Below are 23,343 nucleotides of genomic sequence, written 5' to 3'. Positions count from 1 at the left end.
GAAAGTCACTTGTTCAGTCTATGCCATATTTTTTTTCAAGTTATTAAGGCATTATGTATTGATGTGTGAATTACCTTCTAAAGATAGTATTTATAGATGAAAAGTCTATATTAACATGTAGATATTGCTATTTCAACAATTTATTACATTTTTAAAAGTGCTTTTTAAAAAAAAAAATTGCAAATTCTACAGGCTAGTTATGTTCCTGCTGTAAAGCTGGGATTTGTTGTGAGACACAAAGAGGATAAAGAGGATAAAGAGATATTTTTGGTGTTATTACCTCACAGAATCAACCAGGTTGGAAAAGACCTCTGAGATCATGGAGTCCAACCTTTGACCCAACACCACCTTGTCTACTAGACCATGGCACTGAGTGCCACACCCAGTCTCTTCTTAAACACCTCCAGGAACAGTGACTCCACCACCTCCCTGGGCAGGTCATTCCAATGTCCAATCACTCTCTCTGTAAAGAACCTCTTCCTAATGTCCAACCTAAATCTCCCCTGGAACAGTTTAGGGCTGTTCCCTCTTGTCCTACTGCTGGTTGCCCAGGAGAAGAGACCAATACCCATCTGGCTACAACCTCCTTTCAGGTAGTTGTAGAGAGTGAACCTTGAAGTGCTTTTAAGTTCTCAGCTTGTTCAGGGCAAGTTTTACTGGACACCAGTCCCCACCTTCTCTGCACTTATATTTTGTTGGGGAAATGACTCACGTGCTTCCTTCCCATTTTCCATACCCTTCTTAGAGTAGATGTTGCTGGAGTTTATGGTTTTGTAACAGAGTCAAGCCAATGAGACTCCTTGTGACTTCTGAACTTGGTGGTCTTACCTTACTGCTCTCCTACTACAGGCATTTTGCAAATACAGATTCTTGTCTGATCCCACAAGAAGTCAGTTCAGGAAGTTATGTCAGCATAAAACTTCAAGTTTTCTTGCACAGTTCTTTTTTGTCCTGGTTTATCTTCTGAAATTGGATTATCCTTGGAATCCATTACAAATTGTATCCTGCCAAGAAAAAAAAAATGCAGAGAAAAGCAGTGAACTCCATTTCTACATTTATTTTGTGGCAACAACAAGAACAATAATAATAAAAGTGCTAAGAAGATATTGAGTACTGTTCGGTTTTGTTTAAACAAGAAAATCTTGCACAATTTTGTATTTTTGAGTGTGTATGTTCTTACTCTACAAAGTGAATCCTCTGTTAGAATATCTTTTAAAATACCTAGGCTGAGATTGAAGATCAGGAAATTTGCTACTGAGAGTGTAGTAGGTGATGTAAAAGCTTTAGAAGGCATTTTTCCAACAAACTTTGCTAAAGCACTTCTTCGTTTGAGCTGCCTTAATTTAGTCTTCTCATTTCACTGTCTGGAAAGGGTTTGTAAGGTTCCAAAGCTACTGGCTCTTCCTGATGCTGTGTTGCAGTAGGTAAACAGTAATGTGAACACATATCTGCATCTAATATAGAAATGGCATTAATGATACTAACAGCAGCCTTGTGTTCTTTGCATCCTTCGCTTCTGCCACCTTTGGAAGAGGAGGAGGAGAAGATAGTCTGTCATAGGTGGGTTTCTGCAAAAGAACAGACTGTGAGGAAAAATGGTAGGCTTCCTACACAACCTGATCTGTTTTCTGAGGGTTCCTACTCCTACACTGCCTTGTGTGTTCTTATTAGGAGACGTCTGCTCCTTTCCATTATCTGTCTATTTCCTTAGGGGACCCTATTAAGATGCATGGATCACGCAAAGGCAAATTTTATTAGTACTCTAAAAATACGATGAGTGCTAGAGGGAAGGATCGTTCTCATATACTGTATACCAGGTAAGCTTGAACTACAGCACAGCAAACTACTTTTTTAAAATAATCAGAAATGGTTTTCTCTGAGCCCAGTAGCACTATACATCCTGAGAGGATCCGCAGAATTAAAAAAAAAAAGATAAAGTCCTTGATCCCTACTCACTATCACAGTTTAATAGACTCCATCCTCTCCCTTGCCTCAACTTTGTTTTAATTTATGTTTACCTTAAAAATAATTCCCTGTGTTTTGTTGCAATATTTTGCAACAATAAATTAACAAACCAAAAGATATTACTTGATAACACAATTAACTTTAGAAAAAGGATTAATATTTAAGAATGCTTTGACTTAAGGAGATGTGTGAATGATTTTCAATGGGTGTAATTTTTTTTCTCTACTACTGAGTACAGTAACAATTAGTTTCATTGTCAGTTAAAAATCCATTTTGTACATTGCTATGAGACATTTATTTATAAACTGCCAGGATTCAACTTAACATATTGGATATTTTTGTGATTTAAGAGGTTTTTTTTACATATTACGAAATGTTCAGCCTTCAGTTACATGCACCCAGCAAGACCAACCTAGCAAGTGGATCAAAGGAAAATCTCAGTTTATTGTAGCCGTCATATATGCCTTCTCTCTCTGCTCTCTTCTCTCTCTGCTCTCTTATAAATGCTCTCATATGTGTGTACTGCAAGTGGACTCTGTTTTAAAAGATGAAGAAAAACAAACTGAAGCCTCAAATCAGTAGTTTGATTTTATACCACTTTTTACTTCAATAATTCAAAATGTTTGAAGTAATGCTGTAAGGCTAATTAGTTCATTAAAAACAATAGTGTATTTATAAGGTGGGGTTTAATGTGACACAAAAAGGAGATTAAGCACAGTGCACACTGGCCTTTGCATCTATCAGTTCTGTTATTTATGTTGTGCTGGTGACTTGTGACAGTGCTGGTTTTTATTATACATGTAGTTGAAGCTTCGATAAACAGGTTCTTTTTGTTATAAGTTTTTTTGCTTTCCTTTGACGTGCCTAGTTATTGGGGGTCTTTTGGTGTTTCTATGTTTGTTTTTTTATTTTGTTTTGTTTTGTTTTTAGAAAGGACAATAATTTTGTTAGTTTTTATCCAAATTAGTTATCTTTCCAGTTTGCTTTGACTATGAAAAAACCTGTTGGATTTTCATTATAGATGCAAACAAATTTGTGAGAAAGCAAATGCTTTGGAATAAAGCCTAATTGTTATGGCTTCATCTTGCAAATGAAAGATGTGACTTAGACTTTTCTTTCAATGCTGTCACAGAACCTGCATTCTGAGCAACTGCTTTGGTCTTCTGGATATAAGTGGCTGATGCTGCCAGCACAGAGCTGTTGAGTCCACTCTTAGAACCATAACATAGCTTGGGTTGGAAGGGACCTTTTTAAAGGATGTGTGCAGATAGGGAATTTTGCAGTGTTGTCACAGAGTTTATGAATTCCTCGTGACACTGGCTGGGGAGAAAACACTGAGATGTGTATCCCTCTGACAAGGTGGCAGCACTTTCAGGAAGGGGTAAAGGGGTACTATTGGTTCTTTGAGTGATGCTCTGTCAGGAAAGGAAGCAGCCTCTGAATATCTCTTAGACACATGGGGCAAGAGTGAGAATAATTTTCTCAAATTTATACAGGGAAACTCTGATTAAGCTTCATTTTAGGTACTTTGTATGCCCTTTTTAAGCCCTAATGTGGTAGTCTGTGACTTGTAGCTAGAAATCAGTTCCTGATTAGAAAGCATGAAAGAGCTGGTATAATGTGGAAGGCAGTTTTTTCTGGTATTGTTAAAAGAATCTAACACCTCCTTCTGCTTCTGATACTCAACCACACTAATTAAATCAATTCAGCTTTGCAGCTCCTGATAATGTTTAGAAGGATTTGATTTTCTTCTCTCCTATTTGTTTTGAAGTTTGTTGTCACCACTGGCTACCGCTTGCATTGGTTTCAGTTATAGAACTTAATATTTAGCTAAGATGTGTGGAGGTCTTAATGAGCAATTACACTGTTCTACCCCACTTTTTAAATTATGCACATTTTTTTGATAATCATTCATTTTCTTTATAAAGAAAAGCAAAACAGATTCTTGCTTTTTCTTTAACTTTATGTTCTTCTCTGTTCCGTTTTAATAGATCACCTCTGCTGAATTTCTTTAACTGATGCAAATGAAAGATCTTACTATGATGTTGAAAGCAAGGAGGTAGGTCTGAAAGGGAATTAAAGGGTTGTTAGCATACAGCAAGTCACTGGAACTGAAGATACTTTGCAATCATTTCCTTGATTGTCCCTTTGGGAAAGAATTGTACCTGTTTGTTTACCTAGCATGCTCTTAGCTCAGACCTCTTAGGATTTAGAGGATATTGAAAACAGCAATGTGTGGAGGCCAGATATATGCTAGAAGGATAAGGATGCCTGCATTTTACCATGGGAAGTGGAATTATATCTCAATCCTGTGCACAACAAGCTATTTATCATGCTCAGAAAACAGCAGTAGGTAACAAACTTGAAACCTTTTCAGCTAAGAGACTGTTTATATCTCTCCAAACATTATTCTTGTGAAGAAACAATTCTCACCATCATGTCATGTTGTGTTGCGGTTTACTGTGGAGTGCTGCAGTGATTTTTTATTTTATCTTGTTGCATTTTGTCTAAGGGTAACATATATTAATTTGATATGTCAAATTATACGTCTGAACTCTTTCTCTTTCCTTTAGAATGTTTATGCTGATTTCATGTTTATTATGAAATTGCCAGCCCTTTTAGGGAAAAGAAATCTAACCTTATTCAGGGATTTTTTTTAAGACTTCAAAATAGACCAGCTATATGGAGTGTGAATGGGGGGCAGGGTCCTTTGGGTATGAGGAAGCTATTAGGTGCTATTCTGACTCAAAGAGAAAGATTTGGATTTTAAATACCTGTGAAGAAACTCTGAAATAAATTACGTTTTCAGGGAAAGGTATTTAGAGGGAATGTTGCTGTGGAGGTATTTGGGCTCTTGAAGATGATCCCAGGCCAGGCATGTACTAGTTCAGTCTAGTAGGACAGAATTAAGTGCAAAGTTCTGGAGAAAGGGCTCAAATCCAGCTTTGTGTATGATGCCACTTAAGTTCAGGGCTGCTAAAAAAGACCATGTACTACAAGGTCACTTAAAATAATTTTACCAGTATATTTAAATGCAAAGTAGTTTATTTCACAGGAGGAGTTGCAATAAAAAAATCCTTGCTAATGATGTAGAAGATGGCATGAAATAAGCGATAAACTCGACAGTTATATTAAACAAAGAATGCCAAGATAAACAGTGATGGGAACTTCACCGACAGTTTTCAGAGATCTGAAGCATGGGCAGGAAACCAATGAGATTCACCCTGAAAAAGTGTAGTCTATTGCTCCAATTGCTTAATAATTCATAATCCAACACAGAGATTAAAAGAAAAAAAAAAGAAATGGAAAAAACCTCAAACCCTTTACTGGACAGTAGTAGTACCAACAATTTTAGCTGAACCGTGAAAGTATTAAATGAGAAAGGCAAAGAGCATTAATAAGAAATTATGCCAATGATCTCTTTCTTATCATGAGAAAACAAGATTTTCATCAATTGTAGGACATTGTCACAGAAAAGGAATACGTCTTTAGATGACAAAGGTTTTCTTGGCTGAAGAAAGCACTAAAGACGTATTTGTTAAATGGTAGTTCAGGGATCAATACATTTCTAAAAGATATTGAAATATTGACATCATTTGTTTTGCCTTGATTCCATAGGGAATTTTAAACTAGCCTTTAGGCTAACCATAATGAAGATGTTCCTAAATTTAGATTTTATTAGTGTTTAGATTTTATTAGTTTTATTAATGATCTGCAGAAACAAGTCAGTTATTTAAAAACAACCTGATGGTAGCCTGGACAAAACTGGGGACAATATGATTCTATGATTCCATCTTTTACTTGAAGATATAGCAAGTGCATGTGTTGTGTTTTACAGTGTCATAGAACAACTTAGATTGGAAGATGTCTCTGAAAGTCTAGTCCAACTTCCATTTAAATCAGGGCAACTTCAATATTGATAAATCCTTTAAAAAATAGATAACTTCTCCCTTAATGCCTTCTTCAGAAAATCTCCAAGTATGACATTTCCATAACCTTTCAGGCAAAGTTATTCTATTACTACACACTGTGAAAATGACCTAATACCATGCTTTAACTTTTGCTCATTCCTCAGGTGGTCAGGCAGTTGGACTAGAAGATCATTGTAGATTCCTTGTAAGTGAAATATTCTGTTAAATTTTAAAACCTGTTTGCCTTATTTCTAGTTGAAATTTTCCTTATTGTAATGAGTGTTTATCATATCTTGTCATATTGTTCTGTGTATCTGATCATGAAATACAATTAGCTAATTCTCTAATAATCAGTTAGGTAGCTGAATGTCACAGCTGTTTCCCCGCTCAGTCTTCTCTCCTTGTGGGTAGGAAACCCAGCTCCCTAGTCTGACCATATACTTGTATGCATCAACCTCCTAAGCATCTGCCAGACTACTCCAGATGTGGCCTCAGAAAAGCTATGAGGAAAATGGTAATTTCCTTTGACCAGCTGGTTATGTTCTTGCCAATGTATCCCAATATGCAGCTAGCTTTCATTGCCAAAAGACTGAGGATGTGATGCTGTCCACTGAAACTCTGACGGGTTTTTTGCTCTCTCTTTATTTTCATTTTTCACAATGAGGTATCATCATTTTGAAACATAGCTGGTGGAACTTACCTTCCAGTCACTCATAAAGATTCCATGCTAAGATAGTGTCAAGTTTTTGTTGTTGAACTGCGAAAGCTAATCCACATATCATCCTTTATGTGGACTCTTATTAGTTACTGCTGCTAGATTTTAGAATAGAATAGTTCAGTTGAAAGGGACCTAGTCCATCTAGTCCAACTGCCTGACCACTTCAGTGCTGACCATAGGTTAAAGCATTTTGTTAAGGGCATTGTCCAAATGCCTCTTAAACACTGACAGGCTTGGGGCATCAACCACTGCTCTGGGAAGCCTGTTCCAGTGTTTGATGACCTTCTGGGTTAAGAAATGCTTACTAATGTCAAGTCTGAACCTTCTCATATGAAGCTTTGAACCATTACCACATGGCTTCAGGATGAAGTCCAACCCTTTCATCAGCTTTATTGTCCTCCTTTGCATGGATTCAAGTACCTTTACATCCTCTTTAAATGATGGGGCCCAGAACTGCATACAGTGCTCAGAATGAGGCTCAACAATCATTGAATTAGCAGCATAACTTCTGTTGACTGGCCGGTGATGTGTTTGATGCACCCCAGGATTTAGTTTGCACCCTTGTCTGCCAGGGCACCCTGCTGACTGACATTGAGCCTGCTGCTGACCAGATTACTTTATTTCAAACATTCAGTCACTTCTTTTGAAGTTTTCCTTTACTTCTTACTTTGTTATTCCATAAATGGAGTATTGTTGTGTGTCTATAACATAGGATTCCACCTTTGCTATTTTCTGCAAAAAAACCCAAGAAAAGTCTCTTGCTATGTAGTATTATTGTCATCTTATAAAAACTGACTGCTTCACAGTTATGAGTTGCTGAATGGAATAACTTCTTGCTTTCCTTTTAGTATTGCATTTTAGGAGTAATCTTACTATTCCATGGTGGTTTATATTAGATAATAATACTGTGACCAAAGGGTATGGAAATTAAAAGAGGTATGTGCCATAAACATGAGTCACATAAATTATTTAAATTTTTGTGGCATTTACCAACATTATTTTTGATGATTACCCTCTACAGAATTAGAGGGTAATATTCTTATTACTGCTTTTCATATAAAAATTTCATAATAAAATTTTGGATGATTCTATGATCTCTAAGTTGTACAAAAGAAGAAACAGCATATCTTATGTACATCTTGAAGCAACGCTGTCAATGGGCAGGGGAATTTTAAAAGTCCAAAGTGCTTTGTTGGTTTACCTCAGTCAGAAGCACAAGACTTATCATTTGTGGAATAAGTATATTTTCAACGAAAACTGTACCTGATTATTTTTAACTGATCATGAAAACAATCTAGCTAATAATAATGAAGAAGTCCTCTTTTCCCATATATATTTACAATGGTTAACATGTTTTGAATGGTTGTTTGTGGGACCTGCTAAAGGGGTTTCTTGTACAAGCTGAGAATCATTTCCATTATCCTCTGTTTTTTGTGCTATGAAAGAACTGCTTTATGCATAGCAAGGTTTTAGCTATGTTTAGTATTAGTACACATTCCGTAATAACATATTTAATGCATGTTTTTATTAATAATGTGCCTGCAGGAGACTCCAGTTACATGTCAGTTATTAGGATTAAATCTTACTGTGTCTCCATCTGCAGAACTGGCTATAGCTGTGCTAGTGGAGTACTATCTTCTAGCAAATTTTTAATGGAGGCACTGTTAGCTCTATTTGAAGTCAGCAAAAGAAAGAACAAATGGGTCCGTTTATTTCCTAACAGTTCTCTTGGCCAAGAGACAGGAAGATTTATTAGGCAATACAAAATTCAGTTCTGGCAAGTAAAGAAAATCCCCATTGCTTTTGATTCATCCTGATTTATTATTCTTTTAATAATTGATTTTTTTTGGTAGAGATTTCAGTCGAAACTCCCAATTGTTTTCCATGAAGATGATTACTTTTCACAGTGTTACATAATGTTATTGTGAGAATCTTAAAGTTTAAATTTGTGTGACTGTTTGTAAGTATGGTTTTTGTTGGGTTTTTTGTTTGTTTGTTCCTTTTTTTAAAGGGGAGCTTTCTACTCTAGTAACCTTATTCTTTCTATCTAGCTTTACCTTTGACAACTGCTCCAAGAATGAAGGAAAATGGAAAGCTAGTTGGATTTTGACAAGAATGGACCAACCAATAGCAAAACTAATTTACTGTCTTTTGACATAAATGTGTCAATTTTTGAAAAGTATTTGACTGCTGCCAAAGCTAGACTGGTATTAAAAGCTTTATATTAACTTGCACTTTCAGAGAGAGGGGAAGTGAACTTTTATTCTACGTTTGTCCAAATAGTGCTTTATTTATAGGTCTTATATTAATGAACAATTTTTCACTATTTTTTACAGTTGGTTATAATCCATTTGAAAACTATTTTCTACTAAATATAAGAAACTGTTTCCCTACATGAATTCTATTTTTTTTAACATTTTCTTTTCCATTTCTTTCCTAGGAAATTTTTCACAAGCAGGAAAAAATAATTAAATGCTCATTTTCATGTCAAAGTTTGATTAATTTGCTTTAATGAACAAAATTCCCTTTTAGCTCTGTTTCTGGAACCTAAGATTGAAAAAATGAAAAGACTTCTTAGCTCTTCCAGATTCAGTTCATAAATGCATTGGAAGATTAGAATCTGTGGTGCATCTGCCATTTTTTCTGCTTCCTTTTAAGTGTTCAGAGAGCAAGTGCTGCTGGGGATTCTCTACAGAAACATTTATGCAGATGGGTTTCTCACTGTCTAAAATCTTTCAGCTGCATATTTCTCTATATTCCTTCCTGCTGTTTTGAGCTGTAGTTTTACATATAGTTATAAAGAATGCAAATTGGACCAATCATAGGTCAAATTATATTTTATTTACTTGAACTAATGTAAATATGATGCTATATAAATAGGTTGAAGGCTACACAATCTTTTGAAATATGTCTGCAATGTATGTTTTGCCCTAGTGTCAGTAAAAATACAGAAACAATTATAAAATAAATTCAGATGTGAAAAACCCCCCAACAGTTATAAGATTTATATTGTGAGGCTGAAGTCTTCTGATTGCTTAAAGTAGATCCAAGTTTACTCAAGTTCCAAAAAGGTAGTTCTACTATTTCTATTGCTTTTCTTCTTTGTAAGTTTGCATAGAATTAGACCAAGGGATACCATAATCAGTTCTACGAGAACAGAAAAAGATGCTGGATTTTTGTGAGCTGAATATGTTATTTTACTTGATCTTTAAATGGTATGAGGCACAGAGAGAAGAAAGCTGTGGAAAAGGAGACATGGGTCATTGGGACTTTCCTATTTGTCAGCACTCAGATAGGTTTAAAATGATGCTGAAACTACAGTCTTATCCTTGAATGCTTTTTACAACTGTTGTGGTTTAAGCCTAGCCAGGAGCCAAACCCCAAACAGCTGCTCATTCACTCCCCCACTAGCGGGTTCGGGGAGAGAATGGGAAGAGTAAAATGTAGAAAAATTGTGGGTTGAGATAAAGACAAGTTAATAGGGAAAGAAAAAGCAGCATGCACAAGCAAAGCAAAGCAAGGGATTCATTCAGCACTTCCCATGGGTAGGTAGGTGTTCAGCCATTTTCAGGAGAGCAGAGCCCCATTACACATAACAGTTACTTGGGAAGACAAACGCCATCGTTCCAAATGTTCCCCTCCTCCCTCCTTCTTGCCCCCACTTTATATACTGAGCATGATGTCTTATGGTATGGAATGTCCCTTTGGTCAACTTGGGTAACCTGTCCCAGCTTCCCATGCACCCCCAACTTCCTTGACAGTGTGGCAGTATAAAGAGCAGTAAAGGCCTTGGCTCTATGTAAGCACTGCTCAGCAATAACAAAAACATATGTATATTGTCACCACCATGTTCAGCACAAATCCAAAACACAGCCCCATACCAGCCTTTGGGAAGAAAATTAACTCTACTCCAGCCAAAATGAACACAACAACATATGTTACCCATATGCTATGTATGGCATATGGTAACCTCTTTATTTGGTTACTTAAGCTGGAATGATGGTACAATAGGGAATGTACCTTCATTTCCCTTTCCATATTTATGTTTCTTGAAAAATATAACTATATTTTGATAGCATCAACAGAGAGATTATTGAAGGCTGATTTAGGGTGTTATGGGAAATGGTGATATAACCTTCCACAGCAAATGAATGCAGCTCTTTCTTATTGTTTTTAAAGGAAAGTTTTTTCCTGAGGTGTCCTACCATTTGCTGAAAGACAGCCAGGAATCCATGCAATCACAATAGTCCGTCACCACCAGAAGACTGAAGTGCTGGCAATAATCGCAAACAGTGAGTGGAAATCTGTTGATATGGCTAGCCAGCATACTTGATTACCTTTCACTCTCCTACTACACAATCAACTTTAATTTTCTTCTCTTTTTTTTTCTTTTTTTTTTTTTTCCCATCAGTAGAAATTTACATTAAAATTTACCCTTTAATGAATACCCAGAAAGCCTCTAGAGAAGTTTTCAGTCCCTCCTGAAGTAGGACCATTGTCTTGGCATGTTGTAAAGCCCAGAGAGTATAGAGGAGCTGTGCACAGGCAGGCACGACTGGTGTACAGGCTGGTGTACAAGCTGGTGAGTTACAGTTCTAACTTCCAAATTTAAGTCATATGCTGCACCGTGTCCCTTGCAGTCTCTTTTTCAACACTTCATTCTTTTGGGAGAGATTTTCTAGCTTTCCCATAATGGCATGATCTGTGGATCTTGACAGCTGCTCTTTTAACAACTGCTGTTCATCTGACCACTGACCTTCTGGCTTCCTGTGTATCTGTTGTTGGTCAAAAAAATCAATCTAAGCATGTGGAGAACCTTACCTAATGTACTTTGTCTGGCATTAATTAGCTCTTTCCAGTACAACTGATCAAATACATGCATATGCACAAATCCTCTGTTACTACTAATTTTTAAGTAACATTTTTGTGAGTGATAGGTCATTGAATTTCTGTTATTAATCAGTTGAAAAACATCTGTTGTGAATGGTGCTATGTGGCAAAAGAAAGGAAACTGTACAAAGAGAGGAACGTTAATGAATGGTATCTAGGTAAACACTGCATCAAGATACCAAATCAAGATTTTTTCAAGTTTAATCTTTGATGAATTTACCTGATACAGGAAAATATCCAGCTGATTATGGACTAAATGACTATACTCAATAGTACAAGGTATTTATTGGATTAATAGATAGGTGAAAGAAAACTGTTTTCCTAGAAATAGATTTATCACTTTTGATTCTTCTTGTGTAAGCAGAGAGACTTTTTGTCTGATAGCCCAGTGTTGCTGGTGTTGGTTAGGACATCTTAAATCACTGTGGTTGAGCTGAATAGACAATGGATGGTGGAGTTACTGGTGGGTAAGACCCTTCTCCATACTGTGCCCTTTTCCTCAGCTTTCGTCTATCTTTTGACATTAAAAAAAATTGAGAAACTCGTACATCAGGATGTCTCACTATGTTTTATAGTGAGGAGAGTGGTAAAATGTGATAAGAAGCAAATACTCTCCCATAAAATTCCTAAATTTCCCTCAACAATCTGTGACATTTTCTGTGACAAGCAGTTGCAATGTGCAGTAGTAAATCACAGGAACATAGTACCTTGAGTAGTTTACCTGTATTTCTGTGCTATGAAAGCTGTATTCAGAAAATTGTCATATCCCTAGGGAAAAAGGGGAGAGGGTGGGGGAGAAGCCTTTCCCTGCAAGGAAACATTATTACCTCTACTTGCAGTTTGTTAGAGGTTTTCTGTTTAGTTGGTTTGGTTTTTCAATGAAATAATCTGCCCTTGATCCTAAGAAGTCTATAAGAATGGATTTTACAAGTCATAATTTGTGTACATAACCTACCTTCTATTTAAATCTCTTATTTAATCTTTTATCTAACTCTCTTTTTTTTTTTAAATCTCTCAATGTAAATGTAAGGATTTCAGCCTTAATGTAATAGTGCTTGTATGCTTAGTTTGTTTCTTTTCTTTCTTTCTTTTTTTTTTTAATAATCTTGAAAAGAGTTTCCTCTGTGCTTCTGATTTATTCTCACATGAAAAGCTTAAATATTCAGAGGAAGATGTAGAAAATATGGCCATAAGTGGGGGGTTTTTTTGTGTGTTTCCCCCCCCACGCCCCCAGGGATTGATTTTTATTGAGAAATAATCCTTCTGTTTTTCTTCTATATATATCAGGGCTTACCTCTAAGCTTAGAATCCAAAGCCTCTAAAATTGCTCTAGATTTATATTTTAATTTTCTTTTGCAGATTGGCATGGCTTTCTAACATCCGATTCAATATTATTTGTACTGTAGTTTTAACCTTAAACATCTAAAAAAAATAAGTTGAGATGTTCAGAGTAATATTTACTCCTAAAAAAATATTTAGTGATATAACTTTCATTCTCTGAATTGATTCCTTTGTCCTTATTTGCAATTTGTTACTATCCCGGGGTAAGGAGGAGGGAAAAAGGAGAAGCTGCATTAGGTGAAAAGGTAGATAATCAACATTTTTTAAATGTTTATTGTGTACTGTGTTAATCTGGGAATGAGCCTAATTAAAATGACAGAATTATAATGGATACAAATTAAGAATGGATCTCTGAATGAAATCCAAGTTTGTGATCCTTAAAACTATAGCAACAGACTTCACCATAGGCTTCTTGCTGTCTTACACTCTGCAAACTCCTCTGACTCCTTTGCGTTTCCATCCTTGTTCTACCTCAGCTGAAACAGTAACACCTTTCTGCTTCTCATCCAGGATATGCAGTAATTTACCTGTCCAAGCTGAAGAATTTTCTCTTGTTCTGTTACTTTTGTGTTTTTTTCCTTCTCTCCCATGAGATACATAAGCATTCCTGAATACTGAGTAGCAACCCAGAGCTAGAGTTTACATCATGTATTTCTTTACAACTTCTGGACAGGGCTGCAACAACACTGTACCTGATGCGTCTGCATGTGTAGGGTCTGCGTGTACTTAGGGTTGAGTAGAATCCTCCTTATTAAGCAAGATGATGTATTGTCTACCCACCTTTGGAAAAGCTTTTCCAACCTAAGGAATTCTGTGATTCTATGAAACACTACTAAACTTCATTAAATGTGCTGCTGCATGTTTTTGGTGTATTTTCCTTTATTGTAACTATCTAAAATTATGAGTTAAATCATGTCTGCTTGGTATTCTCTGAGAATATCTCTTGTCTTTTGCTTTTGGATTTTTTTTTTTTTTTTTTTTTTTTACATGTTAGTTTAGAGAGGGAGTCTCAGTGATATAAAATGCTTGTCAACAGAAGCACTGGTTAGATCCTGAATGGCCCTAACTTCAAACACAAGGAAGCCTATTTAGAAAAGCACTGAAGAAAATCTTTAGTTCAGCTTGATCTTAGCACATTTTGTGAAACAATTTCAGAATTTTCTTCAACTTTTTAGAAAGCTGCTAAATAATCTCAAAATTTTCTGGATTTCAGGAGTTGCTTTGCAAAAAATAAATTTCTTCTTGAAATCCAAGCTCATACGTCTTCTTTTCACAGCATAATTAAAGAGCAAGATAGAACAGATAAACAGACAAACAAAAATATGTAAAATTTAGTGTCCTATATTATGTTCTGTTTCCTGAGTTGATACATAATTAACTATCTCTTTTGCATGGCCATAAAGCTAGGAAAGGATTAAAGATTAAATGAAACACTCATAGGATATTACACTGAATAATCTTTGAGTAACAAAGCTTTACAAAGAAGTCATTAAGTTTTTCTGAAGTCTGTCTCTTCCATTCTGTCTATATTCTTGTGATGTTCATGTTGATGTTTTAAAATATTTTTATAACGATGTAGACTTTATGTCTAGGAGAGATTATAAAGATAATCTAATCAATAATGTGATCAATATGCTTTGCTTGCTTTGTAAGAAGGAAGAGACAGTCAAATTGTCAAGTAAAAGCTGGTGGCCAGTGTCAGCCAACATCTGTTTTATTACTTCATTTTATAAGAGATTTCTCTGCTAAGAATGGGGAGGGGAGAAAAAAGAATTTGAAAACTCCTTTTTTATGTCTTTGAAAAATGCTTTTTATGAGCAGGGGCATGATTAGATTAAATGAACTCTTACGTTTATTTTTTAAAAATCTCTGTTAATGTTTTATTTTCTTCCCAGATAGTTTCTGTTAGGCTCTGTAATATTTTACCTGGATTTCCTTAACTATATTCAGTCATATGCCAGAGAGAGCTAAAAGTGCTTCCCTTGAAAACCTGGGATCAAAAGGTGGTTTCAGAGCTGATTAGGCGAATCTAGCAGCCTGATAAATCCCCTTATGAAATCTGGTTTATAGAAAAACATATGAATGCTAATGATGGGGAAGATATGTTACCAGCTTTGGCTTCAAACAAGTGATAGAAGACTCTTGTGTGGTTTTCATGCTTTCTTAGAAGTCTGTTACCTGAATTTTGGCAAATATCTTCCATCCTCTCTAGCTCTTCTTGCCAACCCTTTTGCTTGCTCGTGTCAAACCTATCAGCTAAGACAGGGGCTACTTTCTCTCCCCTCTAATCATTCTGCTTTGAAACTCTCTGTCCAATGAATTACTGTACCATGCTTTTGCACTATGAGGAAAATAAGTGGGAAGCTGTGAACTTCCTATGCTTGGATGTTGTCCAATAACTTCCTCAAAATAGGTCTAGCCCTTGAAGACTGGATTTCTCTCATCTTGTCACACATGGTTTTACTGTTGTGTTACTTAGGTCAAACAGATGCTGTGTCTACATGGCTACAGCATGCAGCTCTCAAACTTGCTTACTGTCTTTCAGATCACTAAATTAATATCTCCGCTATTCAGCTTTTGAATGTTTGTCACTGTATAAAAGGCACTTTTCTCTAGCTAGCAATAATTAGATACCTGGTTAATGTGCTCTGTGTATTTACACATTATTAGGATTTAAACTCAAAGCAACAATACTGTCTCTGCTGATAAGCAGGATGAAATCCCCATACGTATTCTACTCCATTAGCTTTCCTAATCACTTTAAACCAATTGCGCTAAATACTTCTGGGTGTGATTCCCATAAAATGCACCACTCCCTGACCTCTTCTATCCTTTAAAAAGTGTGAGTTTTACCTTTCTTTTGCAATCTTGGGCATTGTTGATTTGTCCACTCTGTATCCAGCTTACACTGTGGGATGCTATCTGGAAATTTTCCAGTTTCCTTGGTCAGCCACAGGTATTAGTGAGAATGAATGTGCTGCTGGTCCCCCAGAGACACTGTAGCACCATCTGTGAAGAAATATTATGGAAGAGGCTAGTTTAAGTTCTGCTTTGGTTGGGTAGATAAGAAGAAAATAACTGTCAATATTTGTAAAGGTAGAGAAGATCAAAGACTTCTGGAAATACTTTAGAAGCAAAGGTAAGAGTGGGTTAGTTTCAGGTCAGAGAAAGTACACAAAGGGTTCTGGAAATACTTTGTTAATGTAAATGTGGCTTTACCATTGACCAGCATGTGAATACGGCATGATCAGGAGATCAGAATCACAGAATCACAGAATCATTGAGGTTGGGAAAGACCTCTGAGATCATCTCGTCCAACCTTTGACTGATCACCACCTTGTCAACTAGATCGTAACACTAAGTGCCACGTCCAGTCATGTCTTGAACATCTCAGTGGATGGTGATTCCACCCCCTACCTGGGAAGTTCATTCTGCTGTTTAACAACCCTTTCCACCTTTATTCACACTTCAGTTACCACTTTTAAATGTGAATCTATCTATCTATCTGTTGATCTATTTGTCTATCTATCTATCTATCTGGTAGTAAATGTTGTACCAAGACATTGATGTTTAGTATCGGCTCAGTTTTTCCAGAGTTCAAGAGAGAACTTCGAGACGTTTCAGTGTGTAATGAGACTTCAGAGAGGAAGACACACGAGTCTTATAGGTACTGTCCAAATTACTCTGATGTCCTTGTAAAACTTACACTTTAAATACTTAATACTGCACATCTTTGGGTCACTAATATGCTTGTTCCTTTCAAAACTCCATTCCAATTTTTTTTATAAACATGTTGTTGTTGTGGCTGAATATTGTTTTGCCTCTAATGGATTTTTTTCTAAAAGTTAGAGTTAAATTTCAAATAAATGAAATTTAAATTGCATAAACATATTAAAAGTAAAGTCAAAAAGTTAAACCTGAAACTCTGCCAACTGGCAAATCTATTCAAAATTTGCTACGCAGATCCTTTCAGACCTTAAAGAAGCAATAAGCACTTATTCATCAGAGTTCCTTATATGTAAAAGCGTTCCAACATTCATTAATTTGCTCTCTAAATCATGTCTGTTAGCCTTCTGTAAATTTACTCTCTGCCTTGTGATATGTTTGGCCCCTCTCTGTTGTTCACATTGCATATCCTGAATTTTGTTCAGTTTTGTGATAGAAAGTAATAATACAAAGTGATGATTTTGGGGACAAAGCCACTGAAAATAAGTGCTCAGTTTAGAAATATCTTTAACTTCGTAAAATGCTGTGAGATGCATTTAATTTTCTGCATTGCTTGTTCTCAAGAGCCTTTTGAAAAAGGGAGTATGCTATGTGAATGTGTTTTCAATATGAAGCTTATGAAAGTCCCATTAGGTGCTGTAAATATAGTGGATTTTCTTTGTGTGTTTTTAATGATTCATACCAAATATACCAAGCATTTTGGTATGAAAACTTCAGTGGTGTTTATAATGAAAACAAAGCTTGCTATCCAAATCACCTCAACATTAACTAGCTGATGTATTTCATTAGCATGGGTGATGGTTCTGTGTAAGATCTTTTTCTTCCTCTTTTCTTGTTTTAACTAAATACTTTGAGGGAGACATTACAGCAGAATTGTCTCATTAAAATATGAATTTTGCAGTTATGGAGAGCATAATAATTTTTAAACCTTGCATCACAAATGTTACATTACTGCAAAGACTTGTATTCATGGGCAGAACATCATCTATCTGAAAGGAACACAATGTGAGGAAATTTACAATTATGAAGGACCAAGGTTTAATGAACTTCAAGAGACATTTTCTCTCAGTGTTTTAAGGTGTTAATCAAGGTTCATTATGGTGAAACTTGATAGGAAAAACTGATAACTTGAGAAAGATACAAATTAACCAGCAAAGGGGTTTTTTTTCTTAATGTATTGATTTAAGTAAAAAGATAGTAGCTCAGAGAAAGATTTTCCTTTATCCAAGAACCAAATCTGAATCTGTCCCTGGTACTGTCAGAAAGAAATGTTTTTTTAATAGATTTTTGCTATAGCAACATTTTCTCTTCACTTCACACTTCATTATAAGCCAACACAGAATCCTCAGCATTTCTTCTAAGAGGCAACTGAACAGGAAAGTGAGATGATAAAAACAGTGTAGGATAGTAAAGCCCTCTTTACACATTCTTGGGAATTTTCAAATAGGTCTCCCTAGGCAAAATGGCTGTTTTCAGGTTCGCCAATGGAGCATTAGAGCATTTAAATTTGAATTTGTAGTGTATAAACTAGGAAATGTGCTGCTTAGTTCATTTGATATTAATTATTCCTTTGTCTTGGGGCGCCGTGGCCCCAACCTGGCCCCGGGCACTCGGGCCCGGGCCCGGAAAGGAGCGAGAGAGGGGGAACTTCGCCGGTGCGGACAGTGGCATCGTGGGAGATGAGAGGGGGAGCCCGGAACACACAGAAGAGAAGGACAACTCTAAACCTAGGCAGATGGAGCTCGATCAGCCCTGTAAGGCCATCCATCTAAGAGAAGGTCACTCTAATTAAACCTGCGTCCTGAGGACCTTGCTGCCACTGTCCAAGCTCGCTCGGCCCGGGCAGATGAACCTTAGGATTAAAGGGTGGGCTCAGTTCAGCGCATGCTGTGTCTCATCTAAAAAATCCATTGCGCAGGCTCGAAGGCCTTACCCACATTTGCAAAGCCCTGTCGCAAATCTTCGTTCGCAAAGCCTGGCCATGATTCCTTTGTCTTGAATGAAAGAATGAAGCAATAGAAGCTTGTATTACAGGCTATGAAGTTTACTGGAAAGTTGTTATTCCCAGAAGAATGTTCCTAATGGTAGGTTTCTTCTATGTAAATGTTGGAGTTCCTCTGCTTGACCTATTTTCCTCAAATATTTTTCAGTTCTTAGTGTAGAAAAGCTAATTGCCAAATCTATTTAAACCTTTTTATTGGCAGTAAACCAATGTTGAGCCAACGTCTGCACACTGGAATGCTCCTCTGTTTTAGTTAATGGGTTTAATTTTTTTTTTAATGCTACAATAAATATTTTATTTTTGTATACCAGCAGAAGAGGTATCAAATATGCAAAATTCAGTCCCTAATTCATACTCTGAGGTTGCTCAAATAATGATAAACAACTGTCTACTTTCTTGTCTTGCAGTGCAGTTCAAGTTCATGGTCAAGATATGCTGATATCACACTTTCTAGGGAACTTGGAGAACTGGAAAGTCATGAGCAATAAATGACTTTGAGAGGATGGAAGAACTGCAGATATTGCTGGAAATTCTTCCAACAGAAGCTCTTACAAGGGTACTTAGAGTGACATATAATACATCATTTTTGCTAAAAGAACATTGTGGCCTGGCTGTCTGAGGAAGCCATGAGAAAGAAGTTCTGAAGATATACATGCTGATGAGACAGAAATCAACTGCAGATCTGTGTTTTGCAGGTCTGCATAATCTTCAACTCCAAAGTGTCTGAGTTCCAAATAATCTGTCCCTAATTTCATTTCCAGTGTTTCTATGGTTGCAGAGTTTGATATGCTTTCTCCAGATGAAAACTTCAAAGTAAAATTTTCACCACAAATTAACTATTTTGGTGATGCTGTTCACCAAAAGGTTAACTATCACTATAATTTGCAAATATTCTGTGCTAAGTTACAAGAGTGATAGATAAATCAGCTTGCTCTATAGGAACCTTGTGCTATCATAAAAACCCAACATTTTGGCAAGGTGGTTGATCTTCCTGTGACATGGTTTCAGAGAAGATGACAGGGTTTGTAAACATGGATGTTGTCACTGTGTCTTCTTGAACTGACCATGATTTCTGTTGGCTGCTCAGTCAGTAAAACATTTGCTCCGCAATATTCAAGGACAGGATGTCTTCCAACTGTGCAGCAAGAATACACAATGCATAATCTTGCAATATATTAAAATAAGATTATTTTAAGTCACTTAGATTTTTATATATATATTGTTAAAAATCAGTTGGATATCTTTAACTTGTACAAAAAGCTTGGTTATGTTCTTAGAGATTCACTGGTAGATTAATAGTGTTTTATGTTCTTTCATTACTTTCTCCAATTTATGATGGATGAAGGAAAAAAGTGAAGAAGAATGGAGGAGTTAAAAGGAGTCATCCAGGAGAAAGGAAAAATTTCTTCTCTCAGATACTAATTGAATTTTTTGCTAATCAACTGTGGGAACCAGTTACACCAGCAGCACCTGCATTCAGTTTATTAGGATCAAAAAGGAGTGTTTTGGCCTTGGTTGGTGTTTTTGATAAAGAAAGTGCTGTGTCGTCAAAGTGAAAACCACTTTGAACAGTCTGCATGATAGTGTGTGTTTTTCTCTCATGGCTGAATACAGTCACCACAGGATGCAATGTGAATGTGTGTGATCAAGGCACTGGTTTAGGACGATCCTGGGAGTTCCAGTTAACTGAAAGACAAACACCAGTTGCTGTTTGCAAAGGAATCCTAATAAAAGGGGAATGCCGGAAAGATCAGCAGACAAGTCTCGAAAGCGAACTCTGTGTGGTGGCAGCCTCATTTCTTTCAGCGCCCATATTCGCCATAATCAACAATGTGCAAAGATTAATACTGTTGGTGTTTATTTCAGAAATTTAGCAGAGTTTATTTAGCATTTTGAAAGAGGATGGGTACTGTGGGTCAGTGAAACTATGAACCTTTGAGATAATGGACAGCTCAAACCTCTATATTTACGACTTCCTGTGCTTTGGATCCATTTGTGGGTTTTAAGCTCAGCAAAGCATCATGTGCTCATGTTCAGTTTACAGAAATACTGTTGTGCTTCAGAGACACCTTGTGGAACTGGGGCTGGTTATGACAGGAGTGCAAGTTGTGAGATGACTGTACAGCTAGTAAAATACAATGTGGAGCCTAATACTCTGTCATAAATGTATTGGTGAACTGAAGATGCTTATTTTTTCTAGGACTTGTATTTAAATATAATATAGATGGGGTATTTAAAGTGTATTCTAAAAGGAGAGAGGGAGTTAAAAGTTTCTACTGCATTAATAGTTAATATAGGAGCAGGTAGGTTTCAATTAGTATCGCCCATTCCAAGACCAGTTAATTTCAAGGGTAAAGGTCTTTGAATTTCACCAGTAATCCTTACCTTGGTTCATATCCTATGAGAAGATCCAAAACATGTGAGAAAAATATTCTGTTGAGAATTGCGATAAAAACTTTGAAACACTTTTTCTCTGTGTTGAAACTAAGACATCTGAATCTAGGCAAATACCTTTTTCAGGTATTATCAAACATTTGATTTTAATTTTGTCCATTATAAAAATACAAACACTGGAAAATGTTGCTTTTTAATTTATCTAGCAGGTTAAGTGATATAGTTTTAGTTTTATCTTTCTCTTTACTCTCCAAACCTGATTCTGAAAATGCTTTCAGTTTCACTAGACTATGAAAATAACTGTTTTGTGAAGGACTGACACTGAAGAATGAAAGGAAGAGGAATTGCCAACTGCTACTTAAATTGCATTTGGTTGTTAATCTGATGCTGTCAGTGGCTTTTTCCTTTAGGTTTCAGATACCTCAAGAATTCAACTGTTTCCAGTGTAACACCTAAAGTTTCTTCCAAGCATCTAGCAATTTTTCTTTTCTGATGTGTTTTGTTTTGAAAAAGCAAATTTCAGAAAGTCAGGTCCATTTAAGACAATTCAAGTTTGAAAGGAGACAACTGAGGCTGCAAGATAATTCTTGCTTGAATGTTAAGGAATCAATACACCTGACAAATGGAATCACACCTTAATTTTTGCCTTTTTCACAGTAGGACAATTAAAGAAGTCCTTACAGATCACTTAATGATGTAAGAGGTTCCTTTAATTCAGACCATTTTTTTACTGCATGCAGGTTAAAGCAGGAGGAAAATTGAATTTTTAACACTCTTTACCACACACATTTTATCACTGGGAACTTTATTTTTTTGCAAAGTCAAAAGAGCAGGAGAATTAATCCAGTTTTTAGTCAGTAAATATATTGGTGTCTTAGGAAGCAACCTTCATGACCACGTGGAGCTGGCAAGACATTTTGCTATGCATCTTTCTTAGACAACACTGACTCATTGAGACTAATACTTATTACAGAAAGATTTGGTTTTGAGTAATCCTTGGTTTAGAACAAATGCGTGTTTTAGAAAAAGTTTTAAAAGTTTCTTAAGCTCTTAGGTGTATATCTTGGCATAGGTACATTTTTGCTTTAAAATTAGAAAATATTTCTAGTAATTCTTTTAGGATAAAAATTTATAATATTTGAAATTAAACACTTGAAAATAGTGAAAGAAAAATTATTGAATTTAATTGAAATTGGAATATAAGTTTAAAAAGATGTTTGGCTTTTGGTAGAATGAGATTTTCCAAGCTCCAGTCTTTTTCAGTTTTCTGTAAAAGAGGTTTCCTTCTCTAACCTCTCTGTTCCATCCTTTCTATCTCTAATTTTTAATTATTTAATTATTTTTAATAAATATTTATTATTTTTATTATTTTCAAATAACAAAGTATACTGTTTTCCAAGTTTACTCTAGGAGTGCTTGATCTCACTGTTTTGTGCTGACAAAGGCCTAAGAGGAGCTAATGAGGGAGAAACCCACAGACGATAGGATAGTCCCATTTCTGAGACTGACAAATTCACACAGTGCTAAATTGCATGGGATTTTCCGCATCTTTTGCCTGTTTGTTCACTTGATCAAACAAAGTATAATAGATCAGGCAAAGTAGGAAGCTTAGGTAAATGGTAAACTTTCACTCTGGTGTTGCCTCTGCTAAAGAGTTGAAGGTCAGAAATTAGTAGGCATCAGAGTAAACTATCAATAACACTACCTGCAGCTCCTATAGACAATGCCCTAATTCCACACCTGTTAATGAACCATCTGTTTTTCTGATTTTCCCCTGTTTATTTTTTTTGCTTGTTTTGTTTACATTGGCTGTTTGCATACTCATTTTTTCTAAGAAAATATTCTTCCTCCATAAATTTCCTGGGCAAAAATCCTGAATTTAAAGAAATCAATGGCACAACTTTCACCAACACCCCACCTGAACTTCTGTCCAGCATTTCTTGAAATTTCCTAGTACTTTTTTGGTTCAGCCTATTTTTATGTATATCACAATGATTTGTTTCTCATCTGTCTATATCAGAATGATCATCTCATGTTTGGGCTTGGATTCCAGTCTTGGGATCACTTACTGTATAATGGAAAGTATTCCATCTTATTTAATAATTTTTCAAAGTATCTGCACGTGTCAGCCATTGAAATACTATCTATAACTTTATGAAAAATCAAATGTATATGAGTGTTTCTTGAAAGCAATTCTGAGATTTTGTTGGTAATATCTTCACATGTCTGACTCTGAGAACTTCAGGAAGCTCATATGGAGTCATAGTCATTTTTCTCTCAACATTGCAATATTGCAGTCCTTTCTCTGCACCAAAGCTATGGTACTGAGAGGTTGCACTGGGTTGAATAGAATCCTAGAATCCTAGAATCCTAGAATCCTAGAATCATAGAATAAT

Source organism: Neopelma chrysocephalum, unplaced genomic scaffold (genome assembly GCF_003984885.1).
Source record: "Neopelma chrysocephalum unplaced genomic scaffold, ASM398488v2 Primary Assembly neopelma1_22b, whole genome shotgun sequence".
NCBI lineage: Eukaryota > Metazoa > Chordata > Aves > Passeriformes > Pipridae > Neopelma > Neopelma chrysocephalum.
Note: the sequence above shows the minus strand (reverse complement) of the source record.